Source organism: Phyllostomus hastatus, unplaced genomic scaffold (assembly GCF_019186645.2).
Source record: "Phyllostomus hastatus isolate PE091 unplaced genomic scaffold, TTU_PhHast_1.1 phas_contig_17, whole genome shotgun sequence".
Taxonomy (NCBI): domain Eukaryota; kingdom Metazoa; phylum Chordata; class Mammalia; order Chiroptera; family Phyllostomidae; genus Phyllostomus; species Phyllostomus hastatus.
In genome coordinates, this window is record NW_025333664.1 from 31,656,642 (window position 1) to 31,675,043 (window position 18,402).

At 37.8% G+C, this 18,402-nt stretch overlaps 1 long non-coding RNA gene and 1 other non-coding gene across 2 annotated transcripts in view; one reads left to right on the forward strand and one right to left on the reverse strand.

The window, feature by feature from the left end:
* The window catches only part of LOC123815125, a 72,160-nt gene that overhangs the window by 6,261 nt on the left and 47,497 nt on the right, over positions 1–18,402 (reverse strand). Inside the window, exon 3 of the long non-coding RNA XR_006785022.1 lies at positions 2,897–3,107. This is a non-coding gene — a long non-coding RNA (uncharacterized LOC123815125). The remainder of the gene's footprint in view (positions 1–2,896; positions 3,108–18,402) is intronic.
* Positions 17,698–17,804, forward strand: LOC123815441. The gene has a single exon (XR_006785098.1). It is a non-coding gene; the product is annotated as a U6 spliceosomal RNA (small nuclear RNA).

Below are 18,402 nucleotides of genomic sequence, written 5' to 3' on the forward strand. Positions count from 1 at the left end.
TAGAAAATTTGTAATTATATATCTTGGCTATCCAAGAAAAATAAGCTTACTATACAGCTTGTCTCTCCTACTGATTAAAACCCAAAACTCTGGGTGGAATATGAGAAACAGCTACATACTGAACTTCTATTTAGACTACACACTATTCAAATGCTAATAGCCACAGGTAACTGCTGGCTACTGTGTTGGACAGCACAGGCTTAGACTCTAGGCAGGGGTGTCCAACCTTTTTGTGTCTCTGGGCCACACTGAAAGAATAAGAGTAGTCTTGGGTCACACATTAAACACACAAACAATAATGAAAACTGATAAGCAAAAAGAAAGTTTTAAGTGAATTTATGATTTTGTGTTGGGCCACATTCATAGCCATCCTAGGTTGCATGTGGCCATAGGCCATGGGTTGGACAGCCCTGCTAGGGCAATGCTTTTCAAACTTTAGGGTACATAGGACATCTTGTTAAAATTCAGATTATGATTCAGTAGATGTGGGAAGAGAGCCAGCTGACTCTAATATGGCTCATTGCACACTTTGAATCACAAGGCACAAGAACCAAATCTGTTATTACTTAACTTTATATTTCAGATACCTATAGAGGTATGTAAGATATATGCTATATGAGGGTTCTGTTTCTACATTATTTCCTCCCTGATGATATGAAACTTCTACCTACCACAAGGCCTTAACTGTCAAAGGGAACATGCTTCTCTGGTACTGGCCATGAGCACTTAGTTTTTTACCTTTTTATTCCATATAAACCACTCCTTAATTTGTCCTGATAGGACAAATGAAGAGAAATGGCTTATGTAAGTGCCTATCTTTAACCCTTGACAATTCCATCTACATGGCCTTGGTGGCCACTGATAACTTGGTAGGAGGAAGAAACAACCTAATATTTGGATTTTGTAGGACCTATAAGTCATAGTTCTATTGTTAAAGCATTTCTATAAAGGGTTATCTTACCTCTTCTTATATATGATAGCTAGTCATCAAGAATCATTTGGGGATGTTCTTGGGCAATGTTAGGGACAGTGGTCATAAAAGGAGAATGAAAACTGAGCTGCATTTGGATAAGAACTTAGTTTCCCTATTAGTTCAGCAAGCTTGTTTTAGTTGAGTATGACAATCACTTCCACAAATTTCATAGGGCAAGAAAACTTACAGTGGAAGGGGACAAACCATTCTCCAGGATGCAGTATATATCCCCATTTCTGAGCTTTGTTGAGGCCCCATAATGCATGGTGGAAGGACCAGTTTTCAAACTATGTACATAGTAGGAGCTCAACAATTATTTCTGTGAGGGTAAACAGAAAACCATTATGTTTCCACAGTTCATAAACCAATTGTTTAATAATTATTCATGCATTCTTTTAACCAGAGTATGTATGTCAATACTTGAATATTTTAGACCACAGATAGCTTACTGAATTTTTGGAAGACATGCTACCTTCACCTCTAAGATTTGGGAGACTCTATGGACACTCCTTCCTTAAATTACCAAGGTGTAACTTTGCAGAGGTGTGATCTTTTTGCAGAAAGATTACTAACTACACAAAGTAATGGACTCACCCATTTTGCCCATAGGAAATTCATGCTTGATGCTTGGGCAACATCCTGGACCCTGGCACTGGTTTTCCTTTTTCCCTGTGCTGCTTAAGAGACAAGAAGAACCTAACCTCCAACCAAACCAATTGCCACTGGGCTACCTAAAACCCTAACTTGTTAGGTGACTGTGTGTTTTAGGGGCTGGGTGTAGGAGGTTGTTCTGCATGGCATGGGTCTAGCTCGCACTAGGAGATGCACAGGACCCACGCCCATGGATAAGTTCTCCCGTGGGGAATCAGACCTGCAATGTGGCTAGGCCACTTTGAGTCTTGCTCTTGCTAAAAAAAACTCCCTCACCCTGAATTGAGGACATTTACTGCAAAGTAACTTCCTAAAATCCATGCTAAGCCTTCCAAGGATGAGTGTAACTGGTTCAACTACTTTTCTCTTTTCATTTGCAAATATCCCTCTTCTGTGATGTGATTAGCAGCATTAGCTCTTTTGTTTTCTGTAAAAGGTAACCACCTAAAGCGAACCTGTGCATAGTAAATGATGACTATCATGTAATGTGCAGAGAAACCCAATAAAGACCGGTCACAGCAAAGGCCAAGGCTTTTGCTCCCCTTGAGAGAAAAGCCACACTGTCCCTTTTCCTCCACTGGACTCGGTAGTCTGTGTGAATGTCTCATTTCATCCATAATGATGCAGACACTGCGTGCTGGTGTCTGCATCAGCTGGGAAGGAAATTTTGGGCAGGACAGCCTTAACTCAAATCCTGTATGACCTGGGCTACTTAACTTCTGGGCTGTGAAGCAAGTGGTTTACTTAGTCCTATAAAAAAGAGAGCATGGGAAGACCATCTGGGATTAGAAGACAGAACAATGCTGACATAACCAATCTGATCTGTTTTCTTTTTTTTTAAGCAATATTAAAATGTTTCCAGGAAAAATCTGGACTGGCTACGAATATTACTTTGAGGAAATAAAAAAAGTTCAATTATAGAAGCCAAAGACCTCCTTTATATTCAAAACACCAAAACTTGTGTAGTGATGATAATACCAGTATATAGGAACCAGTAGTAGTTTTTTTTGTTGTTTTGTTGGTGAGTGGTGCTGATGCCAGGAAAAAAGTTAATAAGGGAGTGATTGGGAAGACAAGGGAAGGACTGAATGCCAAACTGGGTGCATTATAGGCAGGTTATCATTGTGAACAACTGGAACTCCATACAGCTGAAGACATCAGGGGAAGAATGTAGAACACACCTCACTGAGAATCATGTCATATGAAGAGAGAAGACTGAGGACTGCACCCAAAAAGGGTGCACTGAGGACAGTGACTTTCCAGGACCCTCACCTGCATTTTTATAAGCTGAGCTCTCTTTCCATTGCCAGAGAAAGCACTCAGAAAGAAAGGCATGGATGCCTACAATCAGCACACAGAGGATGATGAGGGCCAGGGGATATGGGTGGCACCCTGAGCTTTGCTGCTCTCCTCCAGGTTTTTAAGTGAGCATGACAATTAGAGGAAGCTGACTTGGCCCTTCATAGCTGCTCCAGAGGGAATGCTAGAAGGAAAAGGGAGAAAGTACAATCATTTAAGTGACTTGACTCTGAAATTTTGTTAAGTATAAAATCATCTCTGAAGACTGGATTGCTTGACTTACCTGTTTTCATATATGTACTCACATATTATATGTATATAATAACTAACACAATTAAAGATCCTATTTGTTTCTTTTTCCTTTGTCAGTGGATAGATTCAGTGGTTTAAGAGTATCATTTACAATGTTTCTATTCTAACTCAAGCAAGAGAAATAGGAGTTTGCTCAATCTTTTTTATCCATTAAATTGGTTAAAAAGATCATCTTTCTTTACACCCCCACAGCTTCCCTTAGTTCTACATTTATCAGAAGCAACCAACCCCAGTGGTGGCCTATTTAACACCAGCACAAAACCTAGAAGGTTTAATTGAAAGCCCTGGCATTCAAACTGTGCTTCGTAGCACTCAGAAAAAACACACACACAAAAAAACTCCTGTGAATTTAACAGCAGTATTGAGTGGAATCCCATGGGTCTTGGGGTACAGAACCCAAGCAGCAAGATTTGAAAGAGTTGAGAGAGGACGCTCAGGCATCAACAGCTACAACTGGTGACTTAACCTAATAATGTAGAGCGAAGAAATTGTTAACAGTTGTTTAGGTAAGGGACTGTCATATCGTATTAAAACAGTCTCTCTTCCAATTAATAATAGAAAGGGATTATAGCACTGACATGTTCCTTTTTGAAAAAATAACTGGTAATTATTCAAGAAACAAAGAAGATAAGCAAGGTTATTTTTCTGTCATCTTTTTTCTGACAACACTTCTCAATGATTACCCAGTGTTTAGAATTAATGCCATTTTTCTCCCCACAATACCCAGAGGTAGAAAGTTTTTATTGCTATAATTTCTACCACTGAAACAAAGCCAGTGCATTTCATATAATTATACTTCCATTGATTAAAATGTCCATTTCTGAGTTACTAAAGAGATATTATGGATTGAAAAAACAATCCTAAAAGCACCAACTAAGAGCCCCATGATAGAAAGGGGAATCACTGTGTCTACCTTAAGTAAACCAGGGACTATTTCTGTGTTGACATTCCATTTTTAGGCTGTTTTTAAAAATTGCTTTTTGGGAGGGTACCTTATGTATACATATATATCGAAATGTTAACTTTTCTTCCTCAAAATCATTCTTCAGAGGAATTACAATTTACTTCTAATTGATCACTTCACTGATCTCAACTTGCAATACATGTAACTGTTAAAAGTCATTAGTGAATAAATAAACAAATATGTTAAAAGAACAAGAGACAAATGCTCCACAGAAACCCAGAACACTAATTGAACCATCACTGATGGATATTAAATATCCAGCAAATAATAATGTGGATAGTGATGTACTCTTTAGCTATACATTTAGTCATTATGTTCACAAACATTTATTGACCCTGACTTTGTGTGTAGAAATGCTTTTGGGGACTACAAAGAAATACCCTACTTCCCTTCTTTATTTTTCCCCTTGCACCTATGACCACCATATATACTATCCATTGCTTTTATTTCTTTATATTATTGGTTTTTCCCTGCTAGACTATAGGCAAATCAGAGATTACAACAGATGCTGCTAGCATCCCACTTTTATCCTCTGTTATGAGTTGAATTGTGTCTCCCAAAAAAACATATCATGAAGTCCTAACCTCTAGTATTTTAGAGTGTATCCTTATTTGGAAATAGGGTCCTTACCAAGATGATGAAGTAAAAATGAAGTCATTAGGGTGGGCTCTAATTCAATATAATGGTGTTCTTATAAAAAGGGGAAATTTGGACACAGGGATAGACATGCACAGAGGAAAGACAAAGTGAGAACACGGGGAGAAAGACATGTGTCATCAGAAGATTAGAGTGAGGCTTCTACATTCCAAAAAATGCCAGTGATTGCCAGCAAGCCACCAGGAGCTAGAAGGATCAAAGAAGGATTTCCCTACAGGTTTTGGAGAGAGCATGGTGTTACCAACAACTTGATTTCAGACTTCAAGACTCCAGAACTTTAAGACAATAAATTTCTGTTGTTCTAAGCCATCTACATTGTGGTACTTTATTACGGTAGCCCCAGGAAACTAATATACCCCTTTAACTCAACATTTCCGTTGATACTGGCCCACCTTTTATCACATATAATTATTTGCCTGAGAGCTTTCTCTATCTGCTGGAACCCATTTTTGTAGAGGGGCCCAGGAATTAACATGACCTTCTTGTGAGCAGCCCTGATGGGAGCTAGTAAGAGTATAACACTCCACTCTTTTACCCCTTGAGTGGGACAACTCTGAGAAATGTGGTCTGCACTGTTTCCCAGGTTCCGCAACAGGATCAAGCTCCAATTCTCCACAGTATTTAACTTACTGAAAAACACACCCCTTACTGACTCCATACTTTGTTGTCCCACTTCCTTACTCCCCTACTGTGATTCCTGATACCACCTCCCAAGTATATGACTTGCACATGAATCCATGTCCCAAGTTTGCTTCTGGGGCAGTCTAGCCTAAGACAGGACATTTGTGAAACTCTCTGTGAATTCCCAGGGCTAAGAACAGTGTCTGGCCAGGGGTGGGTGTTAAGTATATATTTGTGAATGAAAGAATTAGTGAAGTAGAACACATACCACTTGCCTTAAAAAATTCTACAAACTCTCAGTGAAATGCAGAACTTGAGAGTAAGAGCAGGACAGCAGTGCAAGAGAGCCTGTGTTGGGAACTGCCCTGACTGGTATCAGAAGCTGAAACCCCCGCCTAGGCTAAGGCCAAGGGAACGCCCTTGGAACCGTAAGCCAGCAAGGAGACAAAAGCTTATCTTCCTGGCAGGAATGCTGCTTCTGTTGCTTTATGCATGACTGAACCCCAAAAAGCTTGGTCGGTTAGCCAAAGATGGGTAAGATTCCCCACGGGGGGAACGACCTAAGAAAGGCATGATCACTTTGGGAGGCCCCCCAAAGGAAGGACTTGGGGGGCTGCAGCAAAAGGGGGTGATGGACCCTTGCTCCTCGGCTTTGACATAGCCTGAGTTCTCAGCGTCTGGGAAAAAACCTCCTTGTCTCTCAGTTGCCTTAGTTCCCTTGCTCCACCTAAGCCTGAAACAATGACAGGGTGGTGCAGCTCTGTGCTGAGAAGTGCGGATTCCCCGGGGTGATCAGGCCTAAGAAAGAACATGTAAATTACTGTGAAACCTTCTTTGTTTAGAATGCTCTCAGTTGAATGAGAAGGGTCTTAGGAGGAAGTTAGTTTGTTCCTCAGTCTTACAGCTCTTTGACCCCGACTCAATAGACTGGCAGAGTTCTTTGTTTTCTATGATTCCTTACTTCCCCCTAATGACTTCTGTACTTTACCTGAATTATTATGCAGAATGAGCCCAATAAAAGCAGGTATGGACTGTAAATCGGTGCACTCCCCACTAGGGAGGGTGGCCACTTCATCCCTACTTCCCCACAGAAACTAGTTTGTCTCTGTGTATGTGTATTTTCTCGCGTGTTTATCGTTGAGCCACCTGCAGCGTTCCGTGGTCACTGCTGGCTGGTGACCCACGCAACAAGCCTGTGAGAGAGTTTGAAGTTTTGTGAAAAATGGGAACACAAATAGCAGGCACCATAGGGGCAATGAATAGAAGGAGAAAATGTAGGGGCTACCGATGGGCTCATAGGGTTCACTGAGAGCAGAGGTCTCCTTTTGGAACGCACACACACTACAAGTGAAAAAGACTTCTGCTGACCAATAGGTCTTCTGCAATGGGAGAGGTACAATATTATAATTGTGCAAAATGCACAAAACTTACCAGGGCTAAGTTCCACAGTGACTCACTGACTGAACAAAGAACAGAACTGAGGTATTATTTTTAGAGAAAACTGGATGTGATGCTGTTTAATTCAAGCCAATGTGCATTCATCAGATATGCATGAGTTTCTAAGCACTAATGTTTATGAGCTTGGGTGGTATAAGACTAAAAGGAGCATAATTACTGTGGAATTTAGGTGAATAGCAGAAAAAATCTATAGAGATGATTCAAAGGAGACATTTCTAAAGTACTTCACTGATATTACTACTATTAATTTCTATCACCATGACTACCACTCTCCTCTGAAACCCAGCAGCCATATGGGCAAGTATTCTGCTCAGGGTTTACATGAAGTATCTCATTCAATCACCATAACTACCGTGAGATAGGAATTCATGCTTTTTTACAGATGACACCTGAGTTGAAAATGACAGAGTCAATATTCAGGCTCAGTTCTGTCTGATCCCAATGCAGTCCCCATGTGCAGAAATGTTGGGGATGGTATGTACTATGGATGTTTTCTTAATCTTTTTTATTATTTTCAGTTGTTCTGTTAAAGGGGTCAGACTGAGGCCTCAGACACTGTGAGTTATTTTGCTTATTAAGCAATGAGAGAGAATTCACAGGTCTGCAGATCAGCACATATTAGAGGAAGGAAAATATAGCAGATAATATTTATTAAAGATGGCCAAATCAATGTATGTCATATTGCAAATGCTCTTCCTACACTGTGACATTGATACTCTGCCACTGAGATTTGGGACCTATGTCTCCTCCACTTAAACCTGGTGGACATATGTAACTGTCTCAATCCATAGACTTTGGCAGACTTCCTCTGTGATTTCTTAGGCCAGCTAGTAAAGGCAATATGACTTTGCCTCACACAACCCTTTGGGCTATGTTCTTTGAGAATCTTGAGCCAGTAAGTAAGAAGTTCAGCTACATTGAAGCTGCAATGCAAGAGAGACCACGTGGAGACCTCCTGTAGAGATGGGTAGCAATGTCCAAGGAGCTCTGACCTTGCCAGCCTCCAGCTATCTGCTTCTTCCCAGTATCAACCACTAGACACATAAGGAAATAGACCTTAAGATGGCTCCAGAATCCAGCTCACTTTTTAGCAGAAGCCAAGTAAAGCACAAATAGCTCTTCTCTAATGAGCCCTGCCCAAACTGATGATTTGCAAGCGAGATAAATCCTTCCACTGTTTTAAGCCACTATGTTTTAGGGGTAATTTATTATGCAGAGATGATAACAGGAACACAAAACAAAGATACATAACAAAGAGAAAGCTAGTTTAATGCAAACAAATTATCTCTCTTAAACATTTTATTTCTAAAAATACATGTAAGAGAAATGCAAAGACATATTTGTGGTATTTATATTTCTTTCCTCTGCTGATGGCATAACTTTTTCCACTTTATTGAGATATAATTGACATATAACATTGTGCGAGCTGAAGGTGTACAATGCGATGATTTGATAGATGAATGTATTGAAAAATGTTTACAACAATAAAGTTAGTTAACACACCCTTCACCTCACATAATTACCATGTTGTTGTTGTTGTTATGGTAAGAACATTAGAGCTCTATTCTCATAGCAGCTTTTAAGTATACAATACACTATTGTTAACTAGAATTACTATGCTGTATATTAGACTCTCAGAATTCATTCCTATTATAACTGAAAGTTTATATCCTCTAACTACATGTCTCCCCATTTTCCTCACCCTCCTTCCCTCTGCCCCTGGCAGCTAGCATTCTACTCTGTCTCTATGAGTTCAATGATTTAGATTCCACACATAGTGATATCATACACTGTCAATCTTTCTCTGTCTGATTTATTTCACTTAACATAATGCCCATAAGGTACATCCATATTGCAAATAGCAGGATTTTCTTCTTTTTATGGCTGAATGATATTCCATTGTGTGTAGCTAGGTAAATAGATATACATATAGATATAGAGATAGAGGTAAGAGATAAGAGATAAGAGCTAAAGATAGAGATATCACATCTTCTTTATCCATTGACCTTTTAATAAATAGTTTGTTTCCATATCTTGGCTATTGTAAATAATGCTGCAAAAACATGAGAGTGTGTTTATCTCTTTGAGACCCTGTTTTCATTTCCTTTGGATATATACACAGAGGTAGAATTTCTGATCATATACTAGTTCTGTTTTTAATTTTCTGAGGAACATCTATACTAGTTCCCCTCATGGCAATATCAATTTTCATTCCCACTATAGTACACAAACGTTCCCTTTCCTCTAAATCCTCAACAGCATTTTTCTCTTATATTTTTGATAATAGCCATTTTAATAGGTATGACCTGCTATCCCATTGAGGTTTTGATTTGCATTTCCCTGATGATTACTGATGTTGAGCACATTTTCTCATTCATTGCATACTTTAAATGCTAAAAGTCTTCCTTTAATCAGAAATAAAATGGACTTGGAGACCTCTCAACTTGGTCTTCAGGAGACATTCTTCTCTAAGTCACTGAGTCTTACAGACTTTATAACCCATTCTGAGATAAACCACAATGTCTCAGGTCAAGAACAAAATCCAGTTGCCAGTGATAACCTCAGACAAGGGTTTGATCTCCAAAATATACAAAGAAGTCATATGACTCAACACCAGGAAGACAAACAGTCTAATTAAGAAATGGACAAAGGACCTGAATAGACACTTCTCCAAGGAGGACATACAGAGAGCCCAGAGACATATGAAAGGATGCTCAACATCACTAGCTATGAGAGATGCAAATTAAAACCACAATGAGATACCACTTCACACCAGTGAGAATGGCCATCATAAACAAATCAACAAACAACAAGTGTGGAAAGGCTGTAGAGAAAAGGAAACCTTAGTGCACTCACTGTTGGTGGGAATGCACACTGGTGCAGCACTGTGGAAAACAGTATGGAATTTCCTCAAAAAACTAAAAATGGAACTGACTTTTGACCCGGAAATTCCACTGTTGGGATTATACCCTAAGAATCCTGAAACATTAATTCAAAAGAACCTATGCACCCCAAAGTTCATAGCAGCATTATTTACAATAGCCAAGTGCTAGAAACAACCTAAGTGTCCATCAGTAAATGAATGTATCAAGAAACTGTGGCACATTTACACAATGGAGTACTATGCAGCAGAAAGAACTCCTACCATTCACAGCAGCATAGATGTATCTGGAGAGCATTAGACTAAATGAAATAAACCAGGCAATGAAAGAAAAATACCATATGATCTCATCTATTAATGGAACCTAACCAACAAAACAAACAAGTGAGCAAAATAGAACCAGAGACATGGAAATAAAGAAGAAACTAATAGTGACCAGAGGGGAAGGGGAAGGAGGATAACAGGAGAAATAAAGGGAAGGGTCAAGGAACATGTATAAAGAACCCATGGACAAGGACAATGGGGTTAAAGATTGAGTGTGGGAGGGGAGTGGGTAGGGCAGGGGAGAGCAACTGGGGACAATGAGGACAACTGTAACTGAACAATAAAAACTTTAAAAAATGAAATCTATTTTTTTTTTAGCTCTACAGAAAAGATCATGGCATTTGGTCACAGATATATCTAGTTGAAGTTCATGCTCTTATTCCCTGGTTATGGGAGAATTTATATGAAGATTTAGGTTGTTTCATCTTTAAGATTAATTACATGAGAATGCAGCAGAATTAAGATCTAACCAAAATTCAATCATTGCTACAATCCATGCTGAAAATGGCTAGCACCTCTGCCCAATTCACAGACTGTCATCTTGACTACTCCACAATACCTAACCTAACAATATGTGCTGTCTTTGTATCTGTTTAATGAATAAATATATAACCTGGAAACTTGTCTAGGTATCCCATTTTCTATTTAACAATATACCCTAAGATTTCTAATTGTTTTGACTATGTATATTAATAATAATGAAATACAAGGAGAAATGTCCTGTGTGCATTGATAATGTATTTAAGATCCATTAGACATTGATGACATTAATCAGAAATAGTACATTTTCAAAGCCATTGTGCTATAAAAATTCTCTTCAGCCATTTATTCTTTTCTTCATCCCTACTCCCCATTTGAAGAAGGGGAAGTTGGAACTTTCCTATATGAGCTCATCTCCAGCTCCAGTCACTTCTACCCTTGCTCAACTCCTATCAGCCCTGCCGATACATTATTGTTCCTTAAACACACCAAGAATATGTTGGCTTTGTGGCCTTTGTACCTTCTGTTCTCTCTGCAGGATATCCTCTTCATAATTTCCTATCTGCAAAGTTTTCAGTTCAGTAGAAAAGATCACATGTGCATGGTAGAAGGTAATATTTGCTGTCTATTTTGGGGTTCCCCAAAGTAAAAACTGAGAAAATTATTTAAGTTTATTCAGGAAGGGACCCCAGGAATACCAGTAGGAAAGTAGAAGAGTAAGCTAAGGAAAGCAGCCAACAAAAGGTGTATCATCACACCAGTTAGCACTGTGGACAACTCAGGCTTAATCCCATTTGGCATTGTGAGCAACCAAGAATCCCAAGTGAGGGGTGAGGAAGCTGCGGTATTTATTCACCCCAGATAGAGAGTTATTACCAGTACTTCTGCCCAGGCAGAACAGACTCTAAAAGCCAGAGAAAGCCTCAGACAAGGAGGAGTGGCTTCTGGCAAGGAAGTCAGTGTGTAAGAAAATGCCAAATGCCATATGGATAGGTTACCCACAGCATCAGCTAGAATGCCACTGGGAACTATTTTTAAAAAGTATTGTGTCAGTTTAAAGGACAAGTGATTATGTATATTTGGTAGAAAAAGTTGAGACTTCCTGGAAAAGCTGTCATTTGGTCTGAGTTCACTAGGACTTTGAAGTGCCATCAGGAACCATAGTAAGCAATTAAGTCTAAAAAGTGGCTTTTCAGGCAAAAGAGGATGAGCAATACAGAGGAGGTGAGAAACCATAGGTACTCTGCAAGTGAGAAGAATCACTCATCATTAGCAGAAATCACAACCTGCACACACTGAGATGGGGGAAATATTTTTAGTTATTTCAAGACAAAGCTAAAAATATTGAGGGAATTAATTAAGCAAAATTGCAAAAATAAAGGAAACAAAATGAGAGAAAACTATGAAGAGATATTCCACTGAAGAGGTTGTAGGAATAGCAAATAAACACATGAAGAGTTAATCAACATCTCCAACCATTTGGGAAATTAAAATTAAGACCACAATGAGATTTCACTACACACCTGTTACAGGACATAAAGTTGAAAATAATGGTAACATAAATGTTGACAAGAAAACACATAAACTGGATCTCTCATACATGCTGATGGAATGTAAGTGATACAGTCACTGAAAAATTGCCAATTTCTTTTATTTTTTATTTATTTACTCTATTTTTTAAATTACTTTTTATTATTTATGCTATTACAGTTGTCCCAGTTTTTCCCCATTTGCTCCCCTCCCCTGGGACCCACCAACCCCCCACTCCCACAGGCAATACTCACACCATTGTCCATGTGTAATGCATATATGTTCTTCTGTTACTCTTTTTCCTGTGCTATACTTTACAACCCCACAACTATTCTGTAATTACCAATTTGAAATTCTTGATCCTTTCACCTTTTTTGTCCATTATCGCAACTCCCCACCCATCTGGCAATGAACAAAATGTTCTCTGTATCTATGGTTCTGTTTCTGTTCTGCTTATTTGTTTATATTTCTTAGAATCAATTGTTGATAAATATGTATTTATTGCTATTTTATTGTTCATATTTTGATCTTCTTCCTAAAGAAGATTCTTGAACATTTTTATACAATACTGGTTTGGTGGTGATGAACTCCTTTAGCTTTTTCTTGTCTGGGAGGCTCTTTATCTGCCCTTTGATTCTAATGATAGCTTTTCTGGGTACAGTTATCTTGGTTGTAGGTCCTTACTTTTCATCAATTCAAGTATTTCTTACCTGCAAAACTTCTTTTGAGAAATCAGCTGGCAGTCTTATGGGAACCCCCTTGTAGGTAACTAACTGCTTTTCGCTTGCTGATTTTAAGATTCTCTCTTTGTCTTTAACCTTTGTTGTTTTAATTGTTGTGTCTTGATGTGGGCCTCTTTGGATTCATCTTGTCTGGGACTCTGATTTCCTGGACCATACATCTATTTCCTTCACCAAGTAAAAGAAGTTTTCTGACATTATTTTTTCAAATAGGTTTCCAACTTCTTGTTCTTTCTCTTCTCCTTCTGGCACCCCCATGATGTGAATATTGTTACACTTAAAGTTGTCCCAGAGGCTCCTTACACTATCCTCATTTTTTTATTATTTTCTTCTTGATGTTTTGACTAGTTGTTTTCTGTTTCCCTATAGTCTATATCACTGACTTGATTTTTGGCTTCATCCACTCTACTGTTGATTCCCTGTAGATTGTTCTTTATTTCAATTAATGTATCCTTCATTTATGACTGGATTTTTTAATACTTTTAAGGTCCTCACTAATTTCCTTGAGCATACTTATAACCAGTATTTTAAATTCTGCATCTAAAAGATTACCGGTCTCCATTTGATTTAGTTCTTTTTCTGGAGTTTTGATCTATTATTTCATTTGGGCCATGTTTCTTTATCTCCTCATTTTGGCAACCTCCTTGTGTTAGTTTCTATGTATTAGGTACAGCTGCTATGTCCTCCAAGCTTGGTAGAGTGGCCTAATTTAGTAGGAGTCCTGTAGAGTCGGTGGCACAGCCTCCCCTATTATCCAAGCTGGATACAGAGAACATTTTGTTCATTGCCAGATGGGTGGGGAGTTGCGGTAATGGACAAAAAAGGTGAAAGGATCAAGCTGGTGTACACAGCTCATAAGGTGTATCCACCATATGAGCTGTGTACACCTCCTTGTTGTAGTTGAGCCTTGATTGCTGTTGGCACATTCAAGATCAGCCACCAACTGAGTTTTGTCTGTGGTCACACAACATAAGCTACAAAATGATCTGCAAAGGGGGTGAGTCCAAGTAAGTCTGTATGCAGGCCATTTAAGAGGGACTGCCTAAGACTTCAGCAGTTTCTGTCTTCCACAGCCTCAATCCCTCTGGTTTTTACAGCCAGAAGTTATGGGGACTTATCTTCCTGGTGCTGGAACCCTGGGCTGTGGATCCTAGTGTGGGACTGGGAACCCTCCTTCCTGTGATATTTCTCTTGATTTTTATCTGCCACACCTGGGTGTGAAACCCGCCCATTCCATGATTCTGCCCCTCCAAAGAGTCCCAATGTGGTTTCTCCTTTAATTCTGTATTTGTAGGACTTCCATTTGACTTGGTTTCTGACAGTTCTGATTGATGATTGTTTTTTGGTTTAGTTGTCATTTTGATGTGGTCATGCAAGGAGGCAAGCCATGTTTATATATGCTGCCATCTTGGCAATTCCTTTGAAAAAAACTAAAACTATTTAACCATAAAATCCAGCTATTACATTCTTGAGCATTTCTCCATTATAAATGAAGACTTATTTCTGCACATTTGTTGTTTATAGAACCCTTATTTGTAATATCAAAAGAACAGAAAAAAACAAAATGTCCCTCAAAAAGTAAATGGTTAAACAAACTGAGGTACACCATACTGTTGAATACTTCATAGCAACAAAAAGGAACAAACTATTGACACATATAACTTTAACAGATCTCTCAAGGACATTATGCTAAGTTTAAAAAGCTAATCTGAAAAGGTCACATACTGTATGATTCCCTTTACAACATTTTCATAAAGATAAATCTATGGAGATGGGAAATAGATTGGTGGCTAAAAGGGGTTAGAAATCATGAGGAGAAAGGAGTTTAATTTAACTGGGTAGCAGGAGACATCTTTGTCATAGTGGAAGAGTTCTGTGTGTATGTAGTGGTGGTTATGGATATCTACACATGAAATTAAAATGGCATACAATTATACACTCACATTGTACCCATGTCCATATCCTAGTTGTGATATTATAACAAAATTATATAAAATGCAACCACTCAGGGAAACTGGGTGCAAATTATTTGGGACCTCTCTATACTCTCTTTTGCAACCTGCTGTGAATTTATAATTATTTAAAAATAAGATTTAAAAAATAATAACACCAACAGTAATCAGCCAGTTCATACAACCTGATCTAAAAATGAATAGCATTGTTCAAACATACCTGTAAATTTTATACTCTCTTTATCAAATAAAAAGAGTTTCTAAATGTGCACATGAGAAGTGTAGAGCTTGCTGAATCTTCACAAAGCATAACCCTGTAAGCAGCACCCAGATCAAAAAAACGAATGTTGTCTGTTGCCATATCCTGTGGATATTCCATTCCCACAAGGAATACCACTGTTCTTATTTCTAACAGCATAGACAAGTGTTTGCTATTTTTTATTTTTTATAAATGAATAAGTTTATTCTTAATGAGGATTCCAGTTCATACCCATTATATTTGCACAAAACTGTTAATATCCATCCCATTATAAACCCTTTTCTTAAAAAGAGAAAAGATGCCTACATTAGGATTAAGTATTGAGTCAATTACAGTTAAAGATGGAGAAGTTATTTGCACTCCCAAATGCACAAATGCATCCTGTACACTTCATACATGGGCAGTGTGAGGGAATGTACGTGGGGGATCACACCATTGTAGAAGGAGGAGCAGGAAATTTTATGAAGTTGGATTCTAAAAGTGACTTTCAAATCATTGAAATGCTGTTTTTCAACATAATTATATGTGAAGTATGGTTATTTGTGCCTTCACTTTTTTAGTTCAGTGATGGAAAGTAAATCAAAAAAGCTACTTTGATTGCCCTAAACAAGATCCAATTTCAAGCTCATCTTGGTAATGTGTATATTCTAGACACAGACATAATTCCTTTTAGAGAAATGACTACTAATGAAAGTTCTCTAACTTGATAGGAGGGAATGTTCAGTGTATCTTTCAAAGGGACATGAAGGCTAATGGTGTGGTCCCTTGTCTGACTCAGTAACTGGAGTTGTAAACAGCCTTGGTTAGGTCTCCCCTGCCAGCCTTCACTGGGTCCAGGTATAAGTCATTTTGAGATAAAAGACCCTCCAAGGTCCCAAAAACTGCTGCCATTCAGCAGAAAAGATTCTTTCCCTGGAGCTAATATTAAATAAGGTGGGATTTTTATGACCATAAAACATTTCCAAGTCCATTTAAGGTTTTCACAAAGAATAATGTATTTCATTGACATGTGCAAATAGATACTAGTGAAACAGAACAGAGGTTTTAATGGCTTTTTCTGTCATATCCTGTAATGGGAGGAACATTTTACACCCATCATAATTCTCTTCCATATTTTGGCTGCATTTGTTTTACAGGAATAAAGAATAACAGGAAATTGTAACTCAAGGTGTGCATACAAATGGTATAGTGTGTGCATCAGGGAGATAAGCTTCCAATTGAAGCTTAGTCATGAAATCAAAACATCTTTGATGATTCACTTCCTCTCCCTGACCCCCACAGCACTCATGTTATAAATAGACATATTCATATAAAATACTACTAAAAAGGAATACTCCAGTATCAAATTTATGTTTTGATTTTAATTTTTAGGTTATTACTTGTGTGTGATATACTCGTTTAAAATAATTAATACTTTCCTTTTGTAACTAATAGTCTCTTTTAAAGTATTTAACAGCTTAGTAGATTTCATTAATTTTTCTGATGTAATTTTGCACACCCTCTCCTGCCACCATATGAAAACTCACTGTGGTTCATTTGCTTTGGGGTGACATTCTATGCAGTTGACAAGCCTAGATTACTCTTTGCTTTTTCTTTACTTTTCCTTCTCGGTATTTTGAAATAAATTGAATGAAAATAAGCAAAAAGAAATACTGTAGCAATAGATTAATTGATACAAAACTTTTCTCATTACCAAGTAGATAACCAAGAGTACATTAGGAGCAACCTTTTTTAGCACAAAGAAAAATGGTCCTGTAGAATACATTTTTTCATTGCTTATCAAAGAAAAAATCTATTTTCAAACAAAAAGAAAGAAAAATCAATGTGAGTTCATCTTTTACTGCTGCACTTTAATTGGAACAGTGGCAAAGACAAGTCGGATGTTTAGGACCATTGACTTCATTTGGATCTATTATTGTGTACAATATTAGTCATCTCCTAAATTCCCATAAAACTTATGGTTAATAAGAGGACTATTTGTAGATTCAAAAGGTTTTCTAATTCAGAAAACAGTAATAGTTATTACTACCACTATTATTTATGACCATTATGTGTTTAATTATTGCTTTGTAAAAAAAAAAATTCCCACACCTTCTCCAGGTTCCTCCCTCTAATGAGTTATTAGGAAAATTGGGGGTTCCCATAAGGACTAAGCAACCTGATTAAAATGACACATAAAATCAAGACACTTTCAATATATATTTTCAATTAAGTGCAAGAAGAGGAATTCCACATGAATTATCAGTTTGAATCAAAAAACATGTTGATGGTATAGTTTTATTTCTGTTCAGCAGATTTGGAGACTATATATTTGCCCAGTATTTTCAGTCCAGTTAAATATAGTTGGTTTCATTTCAGATTCAATTAATGTGATGTACAACATGTTTGGCGGATGTTTTGGTTTCATTAAGTATCTTTTAAAAATATAGGTTCAAATGATCTTTCCAAAGGTTTCCATTTTTATAAGAATCTGAAAAAATATTTTATGTTAATCTAGTCATCACTGAAAAGTGTGTGTGTGTGAGAGAAAGAGAGAGAGGGAGAGATCAAGAGAGGGAGAATGAGAGAGAATATATGTGTATAAAAACTTTATAAAGTGCTCGCTTCGGCAGCACATATACTAAAATTGGAACGAGACAGAGAAGATTAGCATGGCCCCTGTGCAAGGATAATACGCAAATTCATTAAGCATTCCATATTTTAAAATGTACTTGAACAATGATTAAAATAAAATTAAAAAAAAACTTTATAAAGAGGAAGCAACTTAAATGCCCATTAGTAAATGAATGGACCAAAAACCTATGGTACATTTATACAATGCAATACTATCCATCAGAAAGAAGGAGCTTCTACCCTTTGTACAGCATGGATAAATCTGGAGAGCATCATATAAACTGAAATAAGCCAAGTGGTGAAAGAGAAATACTGTATGATCTCACCTATAAGTGGAACCTAATCAACAAAACAAACATGGAAGCAAAATACAGCCAGAGACATTGAAATAAAAAACAATCTGACAGTAAACAGAGAGGAGGAGTGAGAGGGAAATAAGGGTTAATGGGAGGGGCCATCAAGGAACATGTATGAAGGACACATGGACAAAGCCAAAGGGGGTGGGTTTGAGGGTGGGAGGTGGGGATGGGTGGGTTAGGGGGGCATGGCGTGGGGTGGGGGAATGGAGACAAATGTACTTGAACAAGAATAAAAAGAAAAAACTTTATAAGGAAAAACTAGCATATTTTTAGATAATGTAACGTTTCACCTTCAAGGTTTCATCTCAAAGTGGCTTATTTACAATTCT